Here is a 27,508-nt window from a genome sequence, read left to right as displayed (position 1 = left end):
TTATCTTTTATATTTGTGTTGATGAGAAGAGTCTCTTTTCCTCTGTAACCACTCTGAACTACTACTAGTAGTACAGCTGATGATATAGATATGCATAAAGTGCCTGAAGCTGCATTGAGGAGACACTTCAGAAAGTGTACATCAGCTTAGTATCAGACACCATCTCTAATGGTTGCTTTGCTTAAACACTAAGCCTCACTTTTTCCCTTTTAATATTAAGGTCTGTGTACTGGCTAGTTCAGTGGGGATGCTGGGGGAAAGAAGCTAAGAACTGCTCTGCTCACAAACTTGTTCAGAAAGAAAAGTTCTGTGGCCTTTTTTACTGTCAAAAAGGTTTGACAAAGGGTATGAACATTTAAGGTTGCAACTGCCATTACAATCCATGGCTATTGTGCTGCAGGACGAAATTTAAAAGGGAAGCAATTATTTACCACATTTGACATGATTTTCCACAGAAGGGATATGGTATCACGATTCACATGCTTTAAAAGAATTCCTTACAGGAAAAAATCTTGCATTGCTGACCTGTAAGAAGGCACAATCTCCAGTGTTAGCTTTATGAGTCATATCCTTGTAATTCCTCTGAAGGGCAGTATCATGCCAGTATGGTCCTCCAGTACAGAAGTACTTGATCAGAGAGGGCACTGGTGTAATGCCTTAACTCCAAGGCACACGAATTTAATGAATGTGCACAGTCAAAATGAAAGAGATGCTTAGGCCAGTTCCTTCTGGCTTCTTAGGTCACGCTTTCATCTCAGCCTTGCTATTGGGTCAAGAGGGAGGTTGTCTGAAGAGCACAGAGAGGGGTGTTTGGAAAGCACTGAGCAGGGATCCATGAGATTTTACAGCAGAATGCCTCTGGCGCTACTGCAAGTCCTGCAATTTGCTTCTCTTACTCTTTATTTATATAAAATAAAATTTTATTTCTCAACATTAATAAACTGACTAGCATAAGGTTAATCAAGATAAAACTGACAGTGAAATATTCTCTCCTCGTTAACTGTTTTCAGAGCAAACCCAGTACACAGGAGAATTAAACTGAAGCATTTGACCAAGATTTGTTAATGCCAGACACACCCTTTCTTGCCTCCTTACTACTGAGATGTGTGTCTCCCCGAGGGTATTCTGCAGAGATTTGAGATGTAAGGTTTTGACAGTGGAAAAGTACAAGTCTAAATATAGTACCTTTTGCCAAACTTTGTTTAAAAGAATGTTCCAATAGATATCTTTTCAAAACTATACCTTGCTACTTGCTCCTAGGCAAACCATTTAATTAATGGGGATTTTGCATGTAAATAATACTAGCGTGGGGCTATTAGAATGGGCTGATTGTCTCACAAACAGGCACACAGTGGACCTTAGGCTCGTATTTAACATTGTCATAGTCTGGGGAGAAGGAGGACTTACTATTTTGTTTCTTCATTTTTGTTTACTCACTGGTTCCTCTTCTGTGATGCATACAGATCTATGTCCTTGAGAGGCACCAGAAGTCCAGTTAACTACTTTATTTCCAGAGCTTTTCCCTGGTGGATTCTAACCCACAACTCACAAACATCTGCTTATGCAGAAGGAGGAAAACCTTATAGTGGACAGGCAAAAAGGAGAATGTAGCAAATCTCTGAGGCATGGAAATTCAGTGTCTAAAAATCCACTGCATTGGAATCACAAATATCAAAGATGCAGAGTTTTAAGTAAAAAAAAAAAAAAAGTAGAACTATGAAAAAGACCACTTTCTCTAGCAGTCTGTGCTTTCAACAACATGAGTTTCCTCATTATAAACAAAATTTCACAATACCATGACATTCTGTAGGGGGGTAGTGGAGGCATTGACACAGTTACTGACAAAGGAGGGAGGAAGCATGTCCACACAATGTTTATTACTTACTTGGAAGGTTTTACTTAGTGCAAAGAATTCACCCATGCCACTTCATTCTCTCTCCTCACTTCTGTTTTTAATGGCACCCCCTGAGCAGGAGAAAGTGACCTCTGGGAAACAGCACGCAGGGAGTAACCAGCAGGTCAGGATCTCCTGACAAATACCACCTCCTGCAGGAAGCCCAACTGTGATTGTTCACACTTCATTGGAGCTCTCAGTACAGCCTTTGACTCTTCCTCTGTGACCACAGGCATGTACTCTGCTTCACCAGAGTACCTAGAAAACACTTTCTTTTTCCTCTCTGTGTTTTCTGGTTTTCTAAAGCTACATATTCCCTGGAGCAGGTTTTTGTTCACATTGCATAAACAGCTCTTCAGGCATTGCTGTGATACAGTACATGCCTATTGGAATGAGAATGAGCAAATGATAACAACACAAAAATGATAAAGAGATAAAGACAGAGAAGAAATCTCAGCAGTGATGAAACATAATAGTGCATTTCACGGCATCTTAAATTTTAAGATGAGATTTTAGATTTTAAAATACTTAGGAGTAGGTATGATGACTTTTGCACTCTATGACAAAGACTCTACTACTTTTCTTTGCAGCAACCAAACAAGGCTGGAGATACAACCTGGGTTTCAATATAGCAACAATAAAATTAAGTATCCATAACCATAAAGGAGGGAGGGGGGAGAAAAAGAGGGGCTTCCTCCTGCCTTCCAACAGCACTTGTTAATAGCAGGGGAATTGGAAAGCAAGGACAGAAACTGAATTGAAAGTTTCCTTCAGCCAATATTGCAAGAAATGTTTAGGAAGACCCCTGATCTGACCCTTGGCACCAAACTCATTCTCAGAGGATCCTGCTCCTCTTTGGAAGTCCTGTACCAGCACTGAGACTTGCAGGGGGCTGACCTTTGTGGAGGGAGTTACAGCCTCCATCCACATGGGTTACCAGAAACCTGTCACACACGGAAACAATAGCACGACCTGAAAAGAAAAATGCTAGTACATCACTTAAATTAGTACGTACCAGCACTTAGCAAACCTGCAAGTCATCCCATAGCTCAGGCTTTGACAGTTTCAACTGTGAAAACTCAGTGGTGTTTAGCAAAAGACCATGCTAAGTTGTTTTTTTTTTTTTTGTTTGTTTGTTTATTTTCCCCATCTTTTGTCATGAAACTGACTGTAATCCTGGCTAACTCTTCAACCTACAGGTAGTACAGCATTGCCCCCATATCTTGGGAAAGATTGCTTGGATGAATGTACAGGGAAATCTCTCCAGTACCCATAAACATGTATGATCATGAACTGAAAAAGTACAAAGGATTCTGGATGTTCCAGAGATGTTTCCTCTAGGTCATTTCCACATTTGAGCATCTTTCCTTGCAGCCATATCAGAGACAGACCAGATCTTGCTCTGAACTTGAAATGAAGAACCCCTCAGGAAGAACCATCCAGGATTCTGCATTTCCAAGCAGGTCATACATACATACAGTTCTCACTTTGCAACAGACCTTGCAGAGAATTTTGTAAAAAAGTTAACAAAATATTTATTTACTGGACGGAAAGTTTTTATCTTTAAAAATGCTCAACAATAATTTTAGCCTTCAGAAGAGATGCTCTTTTATCCTCTGAGAAATGAATGAGCAAAGAGAAGAGACCTCAGGATGCCAGCCCTAAGGATAAGTGGCCATGCTGAGATGTGTTTTGAGAAATCTTCTGCCATGTCACGTTCCAGCCAGTGCCCAGCTGAGGTCCCCACCCAGCAGTGAAGGGTGGGGACCACAGAGGCCCAGCTAGAAGCTTCTTTCAGTTAGTGGCATGAAGTCTGAAGGAATTTCTTAGAAATCCCTGAGACTCTAAGCCACAGCATGGGGGCTGCCAGTCCATGGCTTTTCAAACAACAGATGAGAAACCTCGGAAGCCCCCTGAGTCTCAGTGGGAAGGAAAAATCCACAGAGTCTTGAAGTGCATATTATTTTATTCAGGGACACATATGCAGTACAGGCCTATGCAGTGTCCTTTCATTTGTCCTCAAAATACATTAACTAGTGATCCCTCTTTTTTAAATTATTTTTTTCTTCCTCGAAGACCAGCAAATTATATTGCTTGCAATCAGCTTCAAAAAGAATGAAGCCTTCTGGTTTTAATCATGTCTCTAATCTTCTGAAGAAAAGGAGAAGACCATGAAGCCAAAGCCCTGCATGAGATATGTTCCAAAATCAGACAAGAATGAGGGTAAAAACATGAAGGGTGTTTGTATATACAAGACAGTATTACACAAACACACACAAACACCTTGTGAAGCAGAAGTTATATATTTGTTCTCCTCTTGGCTTTGAGGTAGCAATCACTTATCAAAGTCTAAGTGTATTCTAAGGACATAATGTTCTCATTTACTGTGCTTCAGAAAGAATGCTCTCTGATTTTCTTAGTAAAGGGCGCAGATGATTATTCCTGCCACACAGGCAGGAGCTGGCAAACATCTCTGACTTCACTTCGATTTAACGGTCTGAATCTTATAAATTTTGGCTTCAGTCTGTTATTGTAGAAATTTCTGATCCAGCACAGGTAAATCCTTCAGGAATGACATGGCACCAAGGTTTTCTGGACTTCTGTGGTGGTGTTACCCAGCTAGGAAGCTAAACTCCGCCACAACCACTCTCTCACTCACCTCCTCAAAGGGAAAGGGGAAGAAAATACGATGAAAAGGAAACCTGAAGACAAAGGGGTGGGGGTTCTTCCTGTCCTTATCTCACAGGTTGAGATAAGGACAGGAAGGTCACTCAACAATTATCCTCACAAGCAAAACAGGCCCCTCCAGGCCACATCCACCTGCTCCATGAGGGGCTCCTCCACGGGCTACAGCGTGGAGATCTACTCCATGTGGGACCCATGGGCTGCAGGGGGACAGCCTGCTCCACCAGGGGCCTCTCCCTGCACAGGCCACAGGGGAACTGCTGCTGCATGCTTGGAGCACCTGCTGCCCTCCTGCTTCACTGGCCTGGGGGCTGCAGGGCTGGCTCTCACTCCTTTCTCCCAGCTGCTGTTGCATGGTGTTTTTTCCCATTCTTAACTCTGCTCTACCAGAGGCCCACCCAGCATCACTCACTAGCTTGGCCCTGGCCAGCAGCAGGTCTCTTTTGGAGCCATCTGGAGCTGGCTCTGATCTGACATGGGACAGCTGGTGGACTCTGCTCACAGAGGCCACCCCTGCAGCCCCTGCTACCAAAACCTAAACCTTGTCACATAAACCCAATACAACTTCAGTCTTTCAAGGGGTATGCCATAACAATTGCAGTTCTACATAAAGAAACGAATCACAAGCTATACCAGCTATGTTCTTCCCGAGATTTTGTCAGTAAGCAAATACACAAACTTTCAAAGAGGCTTTTGACAAGGGTATTAATTTCCTTGCTCCCTTTCCTATTACCTTCCAGACAAGGACTCTTCAGAGTAGGCTGAGTCTACAGATGATCCTTTTGATGTTACTACCCTTAAAGTTCAGCATTGCAACAATATGCCTACAGATAAGGCCTGTATTTGCCAGTAGTTGAAAAATGACATTCAGGAGTCCACAGAAACTGCCCGAGTGCAACAGCTTCTCTTTGTTTGGAGATTTTCAAATCTTGACTTCATTGATTTACCAGGATGAAAAGTAACTCATAAGATGAGTTCTCAAGAAGAGTGTTTAACAGTATGTATTTACTTTCTCTATGATCATATTGTGTGTGTTTTTTTTTTTCCTTTAAATAGTAATTTGTTAACAAAATATTTCATAGCATTAGAAGGCAAAGGGTATGCAGAACTACAAGAAGAAAGCACACTGTAAAACAGAAGCTGTTTTTTCCCCTCTATCAACTATGATCTTAAATAAAAGCAACAAGCAACTTTTTTGATAACTTTCCAAGCCCCAGGTTTAAGTTGGCATTAAAAGAAAACACCGTATTCATTTTAATTGACTTGTCATTTTCATTAGAGATGATACAAAGCTAATTGAATCCTTTTCCCATAATGGATGAAACAGTGCAACAGAACGTATAATAAAACAGTGAGAGCAAGCTGACCCTGTGATGCTGGTGTAACTCTGGTTCCAACGATGACTTTCAAGTACTCTGGAGTACTATGTCCAAATCTGGGCCACCCAGTCCAAGAGAGACATGGACGTATTGGAGAGTCCAACATAGAGCCATGAAGATGATGAAGGGATTGGTGTGCCTGACATATGTTCAGAATCTGAGAGAGCTGGGACTGCTCAGCCTGGAGAAGAGGAAGCTCAGGGGGGATGTCATCACTGTCTGTAAATCCCTGAGGGGAGGGTGCAGTGAGGACTGAGCCAGGCTGTGTTCAGTGGTGCCCAGTGCCAGGACAGGAAGCACTGGGCACAACCTGGCCCCCAGGAGGCTCCCCCTGAGCACCAGGAGCCCTTCTGTGCTGTGCGGGTGACGGAGCCCTGGCACAGGCTGCCCAGAGGCTGTGGGGTCTCCTCCTTGGAGCCCTTCAGAAGCCGCCTGGACGTGGTCCTGGCAAGCTGCTTTAGGACCAGACAGCCTCCAGAGGTCTCTTCCAACCTCAACCATTCTGTGATTCAGAGATATCCTGCATAAAAGCTGTAAAATTTGCAAGCGAATTGTTCATGGGCACATTACTGATGTGAAGGGATGAATATCAGGACAAAGTCTGTTGAAGCAAAGCATGTTTTAATCTCCAAGGTTGGCCAGACCTTGGAGCTACAAGAAAATACAAGATAAAAGCTGCAGGCAATGTAGGAACTGTGTGAGAACCACTGAGGCGAGCACTAGTTTGCCATCAAGCTCAGCCTCAGATTCCCCTCATTGGACTTCTGACAGTATGCAGACTCTTCACGTGACCTTAGTGTGTGTACTGCAAATACCACAAAACTGCATTTCAGCTCCACAGATGGTAGGTTTGTTCTTCTTCTGGCTTCAAGAATTACATCCTTTATTGAAAATTTTAGATTTAGGCTTGTTTTCAAGGGAATCTCAAGTGTACTTTCCAGAAAGCACATCAATTCCATTAACTAGCCGAAACTCCAATATTCAAACTCAACCCCAGACTTCCTTCTGTAACAGAATGTAGCATTGCTGACATCCTAATTAAATCCAAATATTCTGGGCATATAAAATGAAGAACATAAGAATAGAGACTTGTTGGAAAACATCTATATACAGGTGAGGAATTAAAAGGCACAAGTACAACTTTTCTAATTACGCATTACAATCAAACTGCTTTTTCTGGAGTGACTATACTGACAGCTATTTGTGGTACCAGTAGCAATGTAATCCTTAATTCATATTTATAAAGCTGACATCCTCATTTCTGGTGATTCAGTGGATGGTAATTTTTTTTTTTTTTTTTTTTTTTTTTTTTGCAAAAAAGATACCTCAGTAAACCCCAAGTTACATTGTAATTCTTAAAAGGTAAACTGAATACTTCTCCAATGAAAATGCACTTCCTAGATGTGCAAAGGAATGAGAAAGAAAATCCTGATTGAGACTTGTATGTTAGAATGCTGGAACTGCCTGAACTTTTATAACTAGGACATTTTCATTCTCTTGTTGTCTTAGGAAAATAATTTCCAGTTAATATTTCCATACAGTCGGATTTCACATTTGAAAGTTCTGTTGTTCTGAAGAATTCCTTCTAATACATGGCATTAAGACTGAGACCAGTAGCCAAAGAGATTGAAAATGCCTCTAGATGATGGTCATCTACCTCAGACTATCCCAGATGGGAAATGCCCCAAAAATATAATGTATACAGGCATCACAATCATTTTTCAAGGAAACTTACTCATACTGGAACATAATAAAGAAACATAGATAGTACATCATGGTTGTTTGAGGAACAAAATAAACACTTCCTCATGGGAAAGAACGAAGAAGATTTAGAAGAGAAATGTTTCCTACTTGTAATTAAGAAACTTAAACAAGAATTCATTAAAGCCTCCTTCTGCCTCAAGACCTTCTTTGCCGTTTCAGGTATCATTTATAACTGACTATTATAATAATTTATGGTGAGGTTATTATACACTCGTGCAGAATGATTCATATTTTAATCTTTTTTATTTTATTCCTGTAGCAGATTGTTGCTAATTATACTAATAAAATATTTTAAGCACTAAACTCTTTTGCTGCTAATCTTTTGTAATAGCTGGTGTGCTGGAAATAATGATTTCAATTTCTTCTTTTTTTGGGGGGGTGGGGAGGGGAAGGGGAATTTACAGCTACATAGCTTTATGTTGGAGACAAAATCTCTGTGCAAAACTTTGAAATGCTAGAGATATTCCTGAAAAACTTGAGTGCAGTCCCAGAATAAGCTATGGTTATCATAGTGACCTTTATAGAAATTAAGCGTATGCTAGGCACTTTACAAAAATAGGGTTAAATTCTAAAACACATCCACAGTCATCTGAATCACTGCTACCTTATTATTCTAAGGCTGGTTCATCAAAAGCCCCAGTGTACGGTAATCAAACAGCTATTCTGAAGTGTGCCTGCTGGGAATACCCCTTGAGTGCCTGCCACCAGCTGGGAACAGCTAAAGCTCAGTAGCTACTGTTCTGATCCTTTCTGTTCTCCCAGTTTTCTTGGAGGGGGGATGATGGGGATCTACTATTATTTAATTTATGATTACATGCCCTCAGCATTTTGTCTAGCTTTATAAACTGTCTTTTGTTATTTTGACTGTCTCCAAGTTATCGTCAGCTTTTTCATTGTTCTCTCTTATGTCTGTGTCTTCACCCACACCAGTTCAATTACAGACACCCAGCAGCACCCTCAAGGTCACATTTCTGGCCATCCATATTATGCTATGCATGGATTTGGGGTGCTCTCAGTAGCAGAAGGTCATAACAGACATAAGGGACGAAGTCCCCAGGACTGTTAATCCTTTGCAGTACTCCCTATTGGATACTCATTGGCATCTTGAGATAAAAGTCTGGGCATGAGAGTGACTTAGGTCACTTTTATGGAGTGACCTACAAAGTGCCATGACCCACCCTGTGCTCCGTCAGGGCTGCCCAACTTTCCTGCAAGGGGGTGTTCTTGGAAAAAAATGAAATGGCCCAAGTCTTTCACCTTGAATCAGTTTTGGCTGAGACAATTTTTCACTGTATTAATCACAAAGAGTTTCTTTGGCTTGCTTTAGGCTATCTCAAAAGCTAGCCCTAAAAGAGCCTGGTTTTGAGCTGGGATAGATGCTTCTGAACTGGCCACACACACTTGGCAAGGCTGGGCCTGGGACTCATCGCACTGCTTCTCTTCCCCTCCCTTCAATCTTCACGTGGAGGCTGATGGAAAAGTACAGCCTGGTTTTCTCTGGACAGCCCCTGTGCTGGCACAGCCAAAAGTTGCTGCCACAAACACGTTCTCATGTCCTCATGGGAAAGGCGGGGCTTCTGCACAGGACAGGAGGCTGATCTTGGTGTTGCTGATGAGTCACGTACAGAACGGTGAATTGCATCTAAAGCTTGGAAAAGATATGTTTTAGGGCTTGGAAAAGATATGTTTTATTTACTGAATGCCTCACCACTGGCTCAAGGCACTTAAGTGTTCTCTAAAATCGTCTTTGTGGTCTGAACAAGAGACTTGTAGGTAGAATCCAATGTAAAGTTACAGTACCTTTATCTTTTGTTATATGTGGTTTCCAAAATTCATACTCAGCTGTAACACTTTAACATATTGACATGGTCCATCTCAGACAAAACATCATAGGGAAGGGAAGGGAAGGGAAGGGAAGGGAAGGGAAGGGAAGGGAAGGGAAGGGAAGGGAAGGGAAGGGAAGGGAAGGGAAGGGAAGGGAAGGGAAGGGAAGGGAAGGGAAGGGAAGGGAAGGGAAGGGAAGGGAAGGGAAGGGAAGGGAAGGGAAGGGAAGGGAAGGGAAGGGAAGGGAAGGGAAGGGAAGGGAAGGGACCACAAAAGCATGGAGCCTTGCTTTGTAACTGTTTTTTGTTCCATCATGCATCACATGCCTTGGGTCTTGAAAGTACTGATATACAATTATATCAAAACCAATCAATTTAACACATTTAAATTGAGTTCTTTTACAGGTTTATGCATTAGCTATTCACTCTTTGATATTCTGAACTTAATTCTTGTTATCTAGATATGAGATAACAGCAATGTGTTTGACAAGAAACTAATCTATTACAAACACCATATATTTCCTGGTTGTATACACTGTGTAAAGGAGCTTGTCATGCCCAAATAGGTGTCTACGGAGCTGAAGGCATAAAAAACAACCTTCACTTTATGTAAGAAAACTCATTCTGCAAAGAACCGAGTGTCCTTCAGGGTAGTGAAGCTTTAATATCCCAGCACACTGGTCTGCACTCCAAGCAGATGGCCACAGGATGAGGCAGAATCCTGCTGAAGTTACTGCAGTGCCCTGGTCTGCACCAGCACTGTGCCGGCAGTGAGGGAAGATGGTCAATTATGCACACATAGAGAACGAACTCAACATAACATCCTTTCCTCTCTCCTCACAGCTGAGTAATTTCCACAAGCATCGTGCAACACCTGTGGCTGCCGTAGCCAAAAGGTCTTGCGCACCCAAAGATGAGAACTTCCAGATTTAAAAATCATATGAAGGAATATATGTTTTAGAATGAATAGGCAAGTTCTCTCAACAGCAAAAACAATATTCCTTTCTGTGAAATACAAGGTAAAAACACACTTTCTTGTATATATACACAGAGTTATTGGTAAAGAATGTATTTTGTGCCTTGGAAATGAAACAGATGCTGAGCCAGGTGAAACACAAGCACAAAAATAGAGGATGAAGTTAGCAGTATTGAACTGATATTGTCTTGTTTCGTTTAACAAAACTAGAAAACCAGCAATAATAAATCAATCACAATGTCGTTTGATCTTTGTTCACAGGCCATTAAATTTGCCATTAGTGGACTTGCTGACTTGTTGGCAGAGCAGGCTGCAGACTGCTTTTGTGGGCACATACTGAATGATTTCCAGGTTTTTGAAGGATAATGTGTGTTTGGCACATTCTGTAAAATACTAAAATTGGCTATAATACATAAAAATAAAGAAAATGCATAACTCAACTTTTTAAATGAAAGTTGCGTAATATTATCTTCCTTCAGTCAGAAAGGTCCTTGATAAAGACAGCCACTTCTTGCAGTTTTGCTGGAGAAACGTACATCTCTCCTGCCCACTGACGACTGAGTGATAAATTACATTCAAATCTCTGAAATTTCCCACTTAGTTCTTTTTTTAGCTAAATCAAATTGTCTTTTTTTTTTTTTTTTTTAAATCTTTCCATCTTTCAGCATAAAGCCACCACAAAAATTGTGTTGTTCTGCTTTTTCTTCCTTTTCTGAACAAGAAAAGATTGCTCCCAAGCCCAGCACAGTGTAGCATACATCACAGAGCTGTTTCTAGAAGGCTTTTTCCTGACACACAATGAGCTCTTCTTAGCAAAACAAGTCCCTAAACTCAGCTAGCCCACAAAATGCAAAGTGTTTATGCACAAGAGCAGCCCTGATAAATGTTTGTGACTCTTTGTCTAGACTCTGGGTTTTGCAACGAAAATACTGTCCGAGGGAAGAAGCTTAACATCAGCCTGGGATTAAAACATGTCCAATTCCTGCACCTCAGCTAGGTCTTAGCTGCTTCCTGACAAAAACTCAGGTGAGCCATTCACTGTGTATGCACGTGTAGCAGCAACGAGTTTTCAATACTCCTCACTCAGCATGAAGAAGCAGCAGCAGAATCACAAGTAAACCTCTTATTTATGGCACAAGTATTTTCAGTGCAGCAGTTTCCTTGTTACATCGCATGCACTGCTGGCTGCCATATGGCAGGCTGCAGGACAAACACTAAGAGCCAGGACTGAAACACTGGTTGCCTCCTGAGAAGTGACCTCCAGCTGGCCTGTCCTTCCCTGTGTCTGGACACAGGGGTAGGGAACAGCCACCAGCTCAGGGCAATCAAATGCACGTTGAGAGGGATGGCTACAAAGTGGTGGAGATGATGTCCAGAAGAATATGACTCAGCAAGAGGAGGAGGTCATAACATGGGTGCTTCATTTCTGAAGCATGTCTTACTGGCTAAAACATAGAGGTGCCAATACTGCTTAGAGTGTCACCTACTCATGGTGCATTAGCCCTGTTTGTATTGGATTTTGTTCATATTCTTATAGGGGTCATCTGAACTAATTTTTGCTGTAAGCACGTCTTTGGCTTGATTCTGCACTGACTGACTTCACCTCCAGAACACCCAAAAAAATGGAGGGAAGCAGAAGGCACCAGAACACAATGGCTCCCAACCAGGATTTGCCAAGTTATATAGGACCTGAAGCAAGGGATAGAGGTTTGAAAGATGTAGTCATAAAGAAATTTCAAAGAGTGATAGATACATGATAATGAAATCTTATTGGATCCTTAAGTGTTCAGCAGTTTTTGTTAATTAGAATTACCCTAGAATCTGAAGGCATTAGCCATCACCTGATATGATGACCTGTACTATTTTTCTGGTAAGTTATGTTGCCTTCATGTACCTATTTACTTTCTAGAATGAAAACAGTGGTAACTTTTTGTAATGATTCATTCTTTGTGCCTTTTACAAAACACTGTTTTTAATTTTTTCCCCTCTATTGCCTGTGAAGATAGTTAAAAATATAAATGTCAGCTTATATACATACATATAAATATATACATATCCAGCACATTCTAAGTGACTAATCTGAAGGGATATGGTTCTCTTAAAATAACAATATCTCCAATGAAACCAAGAATCACCAGACAAATCAGCAAGTAGCATCAGAAACAATCTGGCAGAGCATGAGAGAGACATGCTATGAGGGGGCAGATAGTTCAAACCCTGGAAATATACAGGCAAAGTCATTCACTTCATATTTAGTGTTCATATTCCCTCAAGGTTTAACCACAGCACATGTCAATACTACTCCTGTAGTTGTTACAAAAATTTAGGATAAGCAAGAAGTCAAAACAGTCTAAGCTGAATTAGAGATACTTCAGTTGTTAACAAATACAAAGGGGTTATCAACAAGTAATTTTAAAAAGAGCTGGTATCATCTACACAGGAAGAAATCTGCTATCCACTGGTCTTGTGGCAGGGAACAGCTGCAGTGGATGGCAACCAGCACGCCGTGAGCACAACCCATGATTCTGTCACCCTGCTTTCAGTGACTCTTCATGCCTCAGGAGAGCCACAGCAGCAAAACCCTTCGGCCTGTATTTCAGATCCTACATCAGACGCAGCAAGATGCTCACAGGGGGAATGCTCATGGCAGGAAATGGCAGCTGAGCACAGTCACCAGTGCTCAGAGCCACCTGCCAGGCCGCAGGCATCGCACTGGCGGTGACAGGGACGTGCAGGGAGGAAGGAGCTGCCCCCACCACATTCCGCAGGGGATGCAGCAGGGATGGAGGCTGTGACCACCTCAGCACACATCTGAGGTGAGGAACGGGCCATGAGCCACACAGCTGGAGCTGCTGAAGAAATGGGATCCACCCAACAGCCAGCAGCATGCAGGAGATGTCTTGACAAGACACTTTTACAACATGTCTGCATTATCTGAGGAACTGAGAAGCTACATATACTGTCTGCTAGTCTTCTGCCTCACTGCCAAATTTATCCTTGCTGTAGAAGTAGGTACCATCTGTAGTCTAAGGAGGCAGACAAGATAGCACTACACACCAACTAGGACTTGCCTAAATTCCCTTTAAGTGCCACTTAGACATTACAAATGTATTGTTAATGCATCCACCTATGTCACTGGAGGTGAAACCCAAAATCATACACACCTGCTTTTTAGAAGCAGTAAGCAAAATGAGTGTGCCCAGGCAGAAACACAGAAGTAGTGAGTATTACAGTTGACCCAGAATATTTCTTCCTGTTTTCCTAAGAATATTTCTGCAGGAGGAAGTTTCCCTGTAAAATATAGAAACCACAGTATTTTGTCTGTACTCAGCTGATGGACATTGAACTTCTTCCTGCGACTCACACTTCACTTCCCTAAAATTAGATCTGTGTTAAAGGCAACCCTTATGACACTCTTACTCAGCCTGAATAATATTTATAAGCAATGATCAATTCAAGCCATGTTCAAAAGCCAAATTTAATCCTCCAGAGCACCTTCAACAAAGAAAACCGTCTGGCTGCCAGGCCAGAGAAGAAAGCCACAGCAGACTGACCCACTCATTTGTCCTGAGGAGGAAGGAGAACAAGACATGAGATTGTAGCAGGTAGAGAAGAGGGAAGGGACATAGCAAAATTAATGGATACTTTCTCTCACTGCATTGGGTTAACAGCTACAACATATTCGAGAGACAAAATAAGCCCTTGGGCATCAACCCCATGGAGGGGTACAGGCCAAGAAGGAAGTTTGACCAAAGGGCAGTGGAAAGAAGAGACAAGGGAAGGGCCCTGCTTGAGGGAGGACCTCAGAGCCAGGCTGCTCTGGAGGCTACCTCAGAAAAATAAATAGACAGTGGTATAAGAGCATGAAGAAAAGTAGAGGCCCTGCTTTACATGGGAATTTGGTGTCCATACTGAAAAGTATTACAAAAGCATCCATTTAAATCAACTTACTGAACTTGGACTTAGAATTCTTCTCGAGAATTTAAAAGGTAGGCTTGCAGTCAGCATTCCAGGATTTCTTGTATCAATCTTGAGTTACAAAGTTTGTACAAAAGGAGCCACCACATTTTTCCTTTAACTGTGTATATTTTGTGAGGGTAGTCTAGGCTGCTAATTTGCTTATTTGTATTAGACTTGTTTTTCCAATTTTGCAATATAAAGCAGACATTCTGTCCCCCTCCTACCTCCCTAAAACTAAAATAAAAGCAGAGGAACAAGGCAGAAATGGCTTTTGTAGGCTCACACAGTGCACGAGTTCACTGCAGAGTTATCAAAATCACTCTCTGCTTTGTAAAATGGTGTAATTATTTGTGTTATTTTGCTGAGTTAAAGGCTGGGGTTGAACAGGAAAAGAGAAAATTGAGTATGCACAGTAAGGAATTATTTGGTATTAATAAAAATTCCAACTTAGCTTAAAACAATTTTATCTACCTTGAAAATCAAAGCCTAAAGCTCTCTTGCATCATGCAAAAAGAAAAGAAAATAGACTTTTATTTCTTCGCTGCAGCCAATGAAAATACTCAGAGCTACATTAAATCAGTTCTCTAACAGTATCAACACATCAGGAAACATAGATTCATAATTAAAACAAAATAAGTTTCCCTTGCTTTCTACCTTTTTGTATGGGAGAACTGCTTGAAAAGAGCTCATGGCAATGTTTTTTTAAATGAGCTGGGAGGGATCCGACCACTGTGAGGTGGCAGTGGCAGCCCCACAGGGGCTGCATGTCCCTCCTCATCACCGCCTGTGCACACTGGAAACACCAGCCTGGTAGTGACCATCTAACATGGAGAATGGGCCTGAGTCTCCCAAATTACATAGCAAAAGACCCTAGCTCCTCTCACTTTTCAGAAGCAGTCATACAAACAATGACAGACCGGGAAGAACCTAGCTTTCTTCCCGTGCTAACAGTACACTGTGCCTTGAAGCAGCAAAACTTGATGTGCATTCATGTAGAAGAAAGCCTGGGTTGTCATGGGTACACACTGCCTGTTGTGCAAAAATTCCAGGATGGTCAGTGTCTGAGGATAACAAACATCCAGAAAGCTCACTTGCTTCACTGAACCAAATCCCTCCAACAAAACTGGGCTACTCCTGGATGTGAGTCAGGAATAATCAAAAAATAAGATCTTCAACAAGTAAACACTCAAAATACAAGTAACGGTTCAGTTCATGAAATCAAGGCTAGAAATCATTTTCCTGTATAAAGTATGCTATTTGTCTGAGCACCTCTGGGTAAGGCATGTCAGCTGTAAGCAAAGTCAGCCACACTAATTAGACAGAAAGGCACCCACCTAAATAAGACCCACTCTGGCTCCAGAAAATTTTTTCTGGAAATTAACTATTCACTTCTCCTTGCAGAAACACATAATTATGGTGCAAAAATGAGTCAACTGCAGGCACTGCTACGCTCATGAAAATACCTTTCTGCACCTTAGTGAAAAGTTTTGGGCCAGAGATCTCTGCCTCTTGGAGCAGTGGCTTTCAGATGCCCAAAGATGGCAGCAGCTGGGGGAGCCTCCCGAGGCTGTGAGCACCAGGACTCAGTTTTGGGAGCCTCCTGGATGCTGGACACTGACCCTTCATCCCTGTCTGATGTGTCACAAGAACATGCATCAATTTTGGCATTACATGCTCAGGATCCTTTTGGCCAATACATTCACAAGATGTCCTCACGGCAGGGGCAGATTGAGTAAGCAGGGCTCTCTCTCCCAAATTAGCTGCCATCAAACACGGGTGCAGAAGATTTTAATTAGTAGTGTATTAAGAAACACTTCATTAAAGAGAGAGAGGAAGAGAGAAAGAACAAAGCAGGCTTACCTCTTGAATCATGAAAGGAACAAATCCACAAATGCTGACAAATTTCTTCTAATTAGTCTTTAGTAAACAGCTGATGCTCATTAAAAAAAGAAAACAACAACAACAAAAAACACCCACCATCAACCTCCCCAAATTCACATTCTGCTCAGTAGTAACTCTGTCCTATCTGCCCTAGACTTTCATGAGGACAGAAAACCGTTTTCTTCCAACTCTACCAAGGTTATTTACATAGACATTTATCATCAAGTCTTTGAAGTTGATGTGAAAAAGACCCTAAAAGGTCCTAAAAAGATATCATCTACATCTTACCATTAGTAGCTACAGAGGTTTAGTGACTCATTCTTGATCTCACCCTAATCAATGGCATTACTCATTCACTTTGATGGGCACATGATGGAACTCAAAAGTTGAAATCCCAGTTTCTTGAAAATCAATAGAATTTTTCTATCCATTTTATTGGGGTCAGGATTTCAACCTGAAACTTTGAAGAGAACAGACATTATTCACTCCTCTGCAGTGATCTAACACAGGGTCTGTGCACCTTAAATACCTCTTAAATTCAGTTTGAGGGCTACAGTAATGCCCTTGCATTTATCACCTGAATGACAGCAAACTTTTCCCCAGAAAGTAATAGGGTCACCAACATTTCTGGCATATTTTAAAGCACAGAAGTCTACAGAAAGAGACACAAGTCTGCCTTTTTTATTTATAACAAGACTGCATCCCTTCTACATGCACATGATTATCAGTCTGCATTCATACTGAGCCCTGCAATGAATGTCAAAATCTGCTTCCTACTTACACTCCAGTATCAGTTACAGACAAAGTGATATCAGCTTCAGGGATTACACGTGTGCTGCCCTGGTTCCCTTGTTTAACAACTAGCCCCAGGAGAAAACTACTTTGTCTGTATGGTAAAAGAAAAAAAAAAAAAAAAAGTAGGAAAACATTCCTTTTATAAAAGCAGTTGTCTAGACAGCATGTATTATACATAGACCAAAATATTCTTTTTTATATATCTTTTTGATTCTCATTTGCTTGGGAAAGTAGGAAGAAGGGAACCCCAAAGACTTTGTATTTTCACATTATATACTCAAATTATATCCTGTACACTCGAGAGTCAATCTAAATCAATATATAAGGAACATAGGTGAACTCACTAACCAACATTTAAACATTGCACAAATCTCACTTGTACAACTCCAACCTTCTGGAATGAGCCGGTCCTTCCTCTTTTTAGAAGTTTTTCTTATGCACTAGGTTAGCATTTCCTCCCTGACAAAAAAAGCACTAATATGCCACATATCTCTAGAGAGTCTTTTGGGGGGTTAAAAAAGGAAATACAAGAAGGAAAGTATTTAATTTTAAATGGACTATTTAACACTGGGCATTCATACTTCCCTGTTTCATTTCTTCTACAAAATTTGAGATGGCTTTAGATCTGGGAACAGAGTAAAATTAGACAACATGATAAAAGAAAGTCATAAAGTAAAAATCCAACTTCAAAATCCAGATTATTTACTTAAGGAAGAGTCAGAAACATTTTTCTTATTGAAAAAACACCTCGAGAGAGGGTATTGTGGTTGTATGCTATTCTCTTTCTAGTATTAATTTTTATTTGTCCACATTATTTAGTTAAAGCTTCACTAGTTCTGCTATTTTCCAGCTGCAGTTATCACCTGAAAACACGAGATGAACAATGAGATTTGGGATCATTAAGAGAGACCAAAATACCGTGAGTTGTTTGCTGGATAGCTCCAGTATGTGATACCCCTCTCCTTAAAATCTGACTGCTCCCAGCCTCAGTGGCAGGTCTCTTTTCATCATGAGCCATGAAAAGCTTTCTCCTTCTCCCCTTCTGAAGGAGGAAGTGCTGACACTGAAATCACTGATGTAAGTGCTGAGAGCTTTCTAGTTAGAATAATACGGACAACACACCATGCCCTTTAGCCACGCAGGACCAAGTCTCTGCAGGCACCAAGTCTTGTCTTGTCCCAGCTCTGCAGCCAGCAGGACTTCAAGCTACTCTTGATTTGTCACTGTGAGCACAGTCACCTTTACAAACAGGAGGTATTGGGATCCTCTGTCCCAGGCCATAAAATCCTGTGGTTTTGCTGTCTTTATTCAGCAGACTGAGTATTTTCAGTCCTCATCAGTAAAATTCAGTGTGACCAACCAGCTTTTCACAACAAGGTATTCTCTAATCACAACAGTAGGATGGGGACATGACAGAATTAGGTTTTAAATATAGCTGTTTCACTGCAAAACTTGTTTCATCTGAAGACAAAACACAATGCTAGCTTTTTATTTCACTGGTGGACCAGGATCAATATCATGGTGAAGAACAAGTCTCAGGTATATGATTTAAGGCTTTAGCTGCTGAATGAGCATCTTAGGAGCATTGGATGGATCCACAAGAGTCTGTGGACTATACAAACTGAAAAATCCAGAATAATTTAGGTCACAAAGAACCATTTTGGAGGTCACTCCAAAATGTCCACTGCTTTCCCCTCATCCAGTGAGCCCCATCCCCACCAGAGGATGCGATCAATCAGTTTGCTCAGATGATAGTACTGCAAGAACTCTAAATCTATGGACTTTAATGAGAAGCCTTTTATATATTTATATACAACTACAGAGAAAGAAATAATGGAGAATCCTTCAGTCATTTCCTTGCCCATAGACACCTGTTCCTCCACAGAAGGACACCATAGCTTGACTTCAAAGCATCTTACTGCTGCAGATGAAAGGACAGAGCCTGAATGAGTGACATTTGTGCTGCTGGTGGAGCCCCAGCTGACAGCCCTGGTATAAATCAGCCACAATGCTAATGAAACAGTTCAGCTATCTTCCCAATCCAGGGGTGAATACAGAAGCAGGATCACATAGGTTAACTGAAAAGATATTGAATCTGCTGGTCTGCACAGACTACATGGACATGAAGATATCTTTAACCGTGAGATGGTGTTAATGGCTGCCATCAGTCAAGGCTTTGATCTCTAGACAATATTAGATCTTGTCTCTAAGCAATGACAGTTCTTAAATTTAATGGCTATGCTAACAGCCTTCATTCAGGCTACATGAAAGCAGCAGTTGAGTACTTCAACAGACTGAGATAACGAGACAAAAGAAGCTACTGCCCAAGGCAATCATGCACATGATAAAACCTAAGTAAGGCGATACTTTTAATATCCCCAACTATCTTATTTGAAAAAAAAAAAAAAAGAAAAAAAGAAAAAAAAAAGTTTAATTCGTTCTTCCATTTACCCAGGGAGAAGAGAAGTCAGCAGACCCATTAGCTTAAACTGTATCTGAAACTGCCTAAAAATAAATGCGCATGAGAACACAGCTGATTAACTGCAGGGCAACGCTCTGCAAATGCAACAGACTCCAATTGCTTCCAGGGTCTGTGGACAACCAGACCACTTCTTGTTACGCACGGTCACATATCCTGCAAAACCAAGGCACGCTAGACAACAGGATATCACGCAGATATGAATGGCTCTGCGTAGTCAGCTAAGTCCAATGGTATTTTCTTAGCTCTGCTAGGCCTAGCTGAATCATTTTATTTTTTTTTTTCCACAAATTTTCTCAGCATGCATAGCTTCATCAGCCTTCTCTCAGCTGGATCCAAGCCAGCCAAGTGCATCTCTATTCAAACTAACAGAGTCTTCCAGAACTGGAGCACTGAGAAGTAAAGTGCAGAGATACCAAAGGGCTCTGTGAGAACCAAGCTATGCTTGGCAAGGATGGCAGACTGCTCCTGCTGCATCCCAAGAAGCCCCATTTGGTTCTGCTCACATGCCTTTGCGCCACACCTCCTACCCAGGTCCTCCACTATCCACACACCTCAGGTTCCTCTCTTCCCGCTCCCTGGGAGATAAAAGCGGTCTGTTGGCGCCCACTCCTCAATCAGCTGCTTTGCTGGACAGGCAGAAGGGGCCGCTTGGCTTTCTGGAGTCAAGCTCATTTCCTTTTTTCCTCCTTGTTCTTCCAGAACCTCCTGTTTTTGACAATATTTGAACAGAAAATCTCAAACTTACTCTAAAGTGGAGTAGTAAAATGTTCAATGGTCCTCTGAAAGCTCAAAATTATCTCAGTCTATCAATGCAAGAAAATATATAATAAAGAACCAAATAAAACTACTGTGAGAAATCAAATGAATTTGATCATTTGATCAAACCATTTTTCCTGATTTTGTCTCATGTACTTTATTCTGTAGACAAACAAACAAAAAACTTGTAGTTCTGGGTAGTGAAACTGCAAGATTCTCAAGCCATACAACTTTCAACAATTCATGTTTCATTGTAAAATACTATTACTGTACGCAGATTTTGAAAGAAGAAAGACAACAGCAGATTATTTACTACGTTTCTAGAAGTCTAAACCGTAGATTTATTTAAAACACTGCAACATGATTGTTTCCTCTTGTGTAAGAATTATTATACTGCTAAGATCTCATACAAAATTGAATGATTAACATGGTAAAACAAACTTAACAAATGAAAAGCTCTGTCACAACATTGTATTTTAGGCACAACACTGTATTTATAAACTCTCCCCAAAACATACTGGAAGTGCCAAATCTCTGCTTGACACACAATTCATACAGCGTTGCTCAGAAAGGAGAGAAATCAGGCAGAGCTAGGAATGTAGGCGTGCAAACAAAATCTGAAGAAGCCTCTGTGGGTAAGTGCCATTTTGGTTATGTAACTGGGGGCCCAGAGCTCACACCATGGAGTAATTATGTTCTCTACCACAGCGGCAATGATCTGATTAATTCCATCCAGTTGATAGATGTCACTAGCGATTTTTATTAGCAAATTGGCCCTGTTGTATTTGCAGATATGACATTAATGCTGTTTAGGGGCTGTGCCGTGTCAAAAGAGCAGGATTTATGCCTGTCCTGTGTCTGAGAAAGTCATCCACATTAATATGTCAAGGCGAAAGCTTGCTGAACACATTGTGCCCTTTAAAATGCTATTCCAGGAAGAATCAGTCACCATAAAAGTGTTTTTTTTTTTTCTTTTTTTCTTTTTTTCTCTTTTTTCCAGAATTCACTACTGCAATTGCCTTTGGTACATGAACTTCATAAGCCAACAGTAAGGATCTCATTAGAAGCACAAAACTAAAAGAGAAAGTGGGATGAGAACATCCAGCAAGGAATCACTCACAAAAAACATGGAATGTTTGTATGTTAGTTTTAAGGGCTAAAAATATTTTCAGCCAGTGACATGGTCTGCACCTTTTTCCAACCAGTCATGCTTTGACTGCTTCATAGATACATGTAACAAACATGACAGATTTTTTTTTTTTTAATTCTAAATCATCTTTCCATTATTCATCTCTGCATGAATGATGCATCACTTATGAATTAAAGTACCATACAGTCATAGAAACATAGAATCACAGAATCATTAAGGTTGGAAGGGACCTCCAAGATCATCTGGTCCAACCATCACCCTCCTACCAACGTCACCACTAAACTGTGTCCCTAAGCGCCAGGTCCAATCTCATAAAAGCATAGATGCTTTCTGTGAAACCTACAGTAGCTGAATTTAGAAAAAGGAAACAAAAGACATGTTGTGTAAGTTTTTGCCTGTTTTTAAGGTGTTTATACACTCAAACTTTGGGCCAACATCAACTATGCCTGTTATCTCCCTGAGGTATCAGCACAGGCAATCTTCTTCAAATTGATCTGCAGATTTCGTTGCTTGAACGTTGCTTGTGTCTCCTTGTGCCACAGAGAACTGGTTTTGCAGCTTCTTCTCCATGACTTGCAGTTGAATGTAGTGGAAATGATGGATACATGAGACTGGAGCTCTGAAGACTGGAGCTTGCTTTATTAGCATGGCAGATAGACCACACTATTACGGTGTAAGCGTATTCCCAGCACCTTACAAATCAGATTAAACACAGCTCTGGAGAGACCATTCCATAGGTGGGAGACTAATATTTACTATATGATTCTTCACCTTTCAGCCTCTGAGCTATGGCTGCTACTAGAACTGCTACTACAGCAGATAGTTAGCATTAATTGGGACAGTCTTTTATGACACATTTGACCAGTAGAAAGCATCCTCATATCACCAGTTTGCTCCAGAGAACTCATCCAGTCTAAATTAGTGTCGGACCAGAGCAGAAAAGCTTTATAACATGTTTTTAATTCCATGAGCTCTTAGTAGCATAATCGCAACATATTAGCTCACGTAAGGGGAATAATATTTTACCTTTTACTAACTTCTACCTTTTTTGTATTTGTTTTTAGTAATGTTCATTGTTGAGTTGTGAAGATAGTGACCTCTCAATGATAAATAGTATTTCTGTAAATTCAAAATATCACAACACTGAATTATTATTAAACAACAGGGAAAAAAAGTCACAAGTCCTGCAGTTTAATATTTCAGAAGAAAGAATGATGTTAGAAGATTTGCATGGCTATGTTATATGAGATTATATAGTGAATTGCTGTTTGTCACTTCACAGTGCAGGACAGATGCAGAACATTTTCCTAGCGTACTCCTTAGTCTGCACCAATTTGAAGATCTCATATGAAACATAACACTGTTGTACAAAGTATTAACAACAGGTATTTTTAAATACTTTTCAGAGAAGTACAAAAACATTAGATGAATAATAAAGAAACCCTAAGAAATCATGAATGTCTGCAAGGTCAGGACATCAAAACTGTCAGTTCAAGTTACCATCTCATTACTTCAGTATTTAGGCCAACTAAAGGTCTTATTCAGCTCACTACAAAAAAACACTCCAGGTGCATCTAGATATCCAGACGAAGCAACTTACCTTCCCACAATAACTTAACGTTTTAAGCAGGTAAAAAAGCAAAATTTCTTCTGTTTAATTAATATTTTCTATCAATAAATAAAAACGAGCAAAATAATATCCTCGAAACTTGTAACAATCTTTTACAATCCATTCCTTAGTCCTGAATACTGTATAACACCTTCAAGTTATTGCCTCCTGACTCTCATATGCCCATGCTGGAGGACACTGGCTTCTGCCTTGGATATGCCAAGTAGGCCAGCTTCAATTAACTACTTCTAATTCCCCAGTACTTTCGTTGTTTCAGTATTTGGAAGGACTTTAGCACACTTCCAAACTCCAATAAGCTGCTGCATGGTCACAGAGCTGTAGAAGCAGAGGCTGTGGCCTGTCTGGCAGGGAGGCAGCTCTGCGCGCACCTCTCCTTGCTCCTGCTCCTCTCTTTTGGTAAACCTGTATGCTATAGCAAAGCACTGCAGGCAAACAGAAGGCAAGGGGGAAGCAGGAGAGCTGTAGTGCTGCATAGGCAAGATCCTGAACCTCAGTGACTGCACTCAGATACCCATGGTCAAGTTCATCACCTTACATGCTGTAGTGGGTTTACGTGACAAGATTTTGGTAGCAGGAGGCCATAGGGGTGGTTTCTGTGAGAAGGATCTAGAAGCTGCCCCATGTTTGGTAAGGGCCCCACGGTTTTCCAGAGCTGAGCCAATAAGCGACGTTGTTTTGCGCCTCTGTGAGAGCATATTTAAGAGAGGGAAAAAAACGCTGTGCCACACAGCAGCTGGGAGAGTGAGAGGAGTGAGAAAACAGCCTTGCAAGCACCAAGGTCAGTGTAGAAGGAGGGGGAGAGGTGCTCCAGGCACCGGAGCAGAAGTCCCCTGCGGCCTGTGGTGAGGACCATGGTGAAGCAGGATGTCCCCCTGCAGCCCATGGAGTACCACGGTGGAGCAGGGTTCCATGCTGCAGCCCGTGGAGGAGACCACGGTGGAGCAGGTGACCTGGCAGGAGCTGCTGCCCGTGGGGGAGCCAGGTTGGAGCAGTTTTCTCCTGAGGGATGGACCCCGTGGTACAGACCCATATCCGGAGCAGTTCTGGAAGAGCTGCTGCCTGTGGGAAGCCCACGCTGGATCAGTTCATCAAGGACTGCATCCCGTGGGAGGGACCCCACAGCACAGGGGACGAGAGTGACCGAGAAGGAGCAGCAGAGAAGTGCTGTAGACTGACCATAACCCCCATTCGCCCGTTCTCCTGCGCCACTCGGGGGGAAGAGGTGGAAGAGGGTGGATGGGAGGGGAAGGTGCTTTTGGTTTCTTTCCTTTGTTTCTCACTTCTCTAGCTTGTTAGTAATAAGCAATAAATCTTACTATCTCCTTATGTCGAGTCTGTTTTGCCCATTACAATAATTACTGCGTGTTTTTCTCATCCTTATCTCAACCTTTGAGCCCTTTTCACATATTTTCTCCCCATTCCTCTTTGAAGAGGGAGAGTGAGAGAGTGGCTGTGGTGGAGCTCGGCTGCCCACTCGAGCGGAACCACGACACATGCAAACCTAGATGTTCACAGGCAGAGCAGGTGCCTTCAGCCCAGTCTTTGGCGCAGCCCCGAGCTACCACAGAGCCATCCCCAGCTCAGTGTTCGCACTCTCACTGTCTCCTCTGTGCCACTCATCCCCAAGCCACCCTTCAGCAACCTCTGCCTGGCAATCCTTTGAAACAGGGATGGTGGCTTTTGTCGTGCTTGTAATGCACCAAGCACATGAGGTTCACTGGTGGGGTCCCAGGTGCACCAGTAATTAACACTTTGATCTCTTGCTACACTATTATTCCCTGTAGCTACTGGGAAAACACTGCATTCATGAGGACACTGTCATTGCTTATTACAGTTATCTTATAATTAGTTTGAGTCAGTCAAAACTTGTAACTAGAGCAGAAGTAAATCATGTACTTTATCAATGTCAAGGTGTCCTCGTTATCAAATCTCAGTAAGTGTCCAATATCTGAGAAACTTTGCATGATAAGGACAGTAGTTAAATTCATTACATGCTCATTAGTGCAGTATTTAGAGAAATGTTTTTAATCAAAATTGGTGAAGGTTTGAGAATGAAACACAGAGAATGATTTTTAGGCTTTGGAATGAGCCATTTACATCTCTCTTCTAGATAACAGGATTAGTTTATGTTCATATTTATCAATGCTAAGAAAATCACAGCATTTATTTATGTGATAAACACAGAGCTTGTCTCAAGTTATACTTTTACATCGTCGATCATCAAAGAATGGCAAGAGAAGACTTAAATCTTGAGAACGTATTTTTGCTGAAACAATTATGTTATGCAGAAGTTAAAATCTCTTTGATTCAATTACACGTAGACACAAGACAGATGTCTACAGATGGTTTTGGATGGATGGCTTTCAAAGTGCAACAACTGTGGAACTGTGTGCAAGAGACCTGGAGTGAGGATGTTCGTTGCCTTTGCTGCTGCCTTTGCTTACTCTGCACAGCAACCAGAACCAAATTTTCACTCCAGTTTGTGCCCCAAGAAGTTTTTACTTCAGTGATTGCATCCTGACTCACCAAGTTATTAGAAACTCACAGCTGGTGCTCTCACTGCATGTTTTTTATTTGAAAAGAGGTCACTGGTCTCCAAAAGGAGCACATTTTATCTCTGCAAACAGTAGATCCTTCGTAGGTCAGCTTTAACACCACCAAGTAGTTTAGCTGAATTATTTCCTGAGCATTGCTCAAGTTCATTTTTTTAAAGAAAAAATAACACAATGCACATAAAGATATCAAAAAGAATCTGATTATTAACGATTATCACCATTTGTAGGGTCCTACAGCAGATGGGGACAATATTTGGGCAACACAGTGATCAACTGCTAAAGAAAGCAGAATTAATGTTTCTAATTAAGTTAGCAAAGTATGCAAGTTGTGAGAGAAAATCTGTTTCTTGGATTGAGACTGTGAACTCAGTGGGGCTAACATACTATTTCACTGTAGGTGCAGATCTGTTGGGGTGAGAAGCAGGGGAAGAAACATGCAAGTTGCATCCCAGTCTCTCTGTGCATGAGCAATGCAACATGCACACACACACCCTGCTGGGAAGGCAGGGAGCCACTGGGTTGCTCCTGCTGCCAACGTAATTCCATACTTGTCTTTGAATCACAGAAATTCCTTACACAACACCTTTATGTAAGTCAAAGCCAACTTCTCTCTTACCCGACACAGCCTACTGAACACCATCTTGCAGAAATGATGGATCAGATTCTGCTTAAAACTTTGATGAAACAAACTCAGAGCAAACTTCACAAACACTGAGAGCTCATGCAGATTTACACCTTTGCCTAGAGATCATGACTGAATGTAGCAGTGTAGATTATATTTGTATTGTACTTTAAAACGTATATACACATTTTTGTATCTCTCCTTAAGTTATGTGAAGCTCACTTGTTTTTAAATTATCTGTGTTCCCAAATTCTGCATGGCTAAGTAGAAGACATTTAATCTAATTTGATAATCAGATTTGAAGGCATTACTATTTTGAAGAGGGGAACGGCTAATTTCCCTGTGGGATGTGGAATTGCACTAACTACCCTCTCCTCCCCTAGAACAGCAGCAATTCATGTATATAAATATCTGCCACACTTGAAAAACTCTTAAGTCACTTGTTGTTAAGAAACACTAATAACTGGATTGGTGTCATATTTAATTATTATAAAGTCCACATGCAATAGAAAACTATTTTAGCTGGTAACAATGCATGCATGAGATCTCTGAAGCTGGTGTGGTTTCTTACCAACTTCAGTAAGCTCTGATAGGATTTCCAGTCAGTACAAACTGACTGCCAGTAATGCCATTTACCATGAAATTTTACTTCTCTGAATAGTACAGTTTGCCCTCTCATATCCATACAGTTGTTCACAGACAGTAAAATCAGAAATGTGAGCTTGAACTGGGAACAATGAACACTGTAAGATAGCAGAGCAGATAATCTGTCTTGCAAAACAAGTGATTTATCTACCAGCACTGCTGCCATTATGAAAATGAAGGGGATCAGCATTCAAACAACAGAAGAAAGCTACCTATTTACTTTAACCCAGGCCACTGTGCCCAAATATGAGTTTCAGGTGAGTAGTTCAGTTTACTTTAACAGGAATTTGTGTGTATTTCACATAAAACTTAGAGTGTTACTGAACTGGAAGACAGGCACTTGGTTTCTAAAGAAATGGAGTTACTGATCTGAATGGCCATTTAGGTTGCGTTCTGATAGGAAACATGATGGCAAATTGCTTGATCCTGCTTGTATCAGTGAAGCAAAATCATCTGAAACAAAATTTTAAATCGTACTGAGAAGAGATGTTCAATATTGAACAGTTCTGAG

The 27,508-nt window shown here is 41.2% G+C and overlaps 1 protein-coding gene across 5 annotated transcripts in view; it reads right to left on the bottom strand.

Annotated features, from left to right (window-relative positions):
• The window catches only part of OXR1 (oxidation resistance 1), a 267,820-nt gene that overhangs the window by 92,109 nt on the left and 148,203 nt on the right, over positions 1-27,508 (bottom strand). The gene's annotated exons all lie outside the window — the stretch shown is intronic.

This window comes from Anas acuta, chromosome 2, assembly GCF_963932015.1.
Source record: "Anas acuta chromosome 2, bAnaAcu1.1, whole genome shotgun sequence".
Taxonomy (NCBI): Eukaryota; Metazoa; Chordata; class Aves; order Anseriformes; family Anatidae; genus Anas; species Anas acuta.
This window is presented reverse-complemented; position numbering and strand designations above follow the sequence as displayed.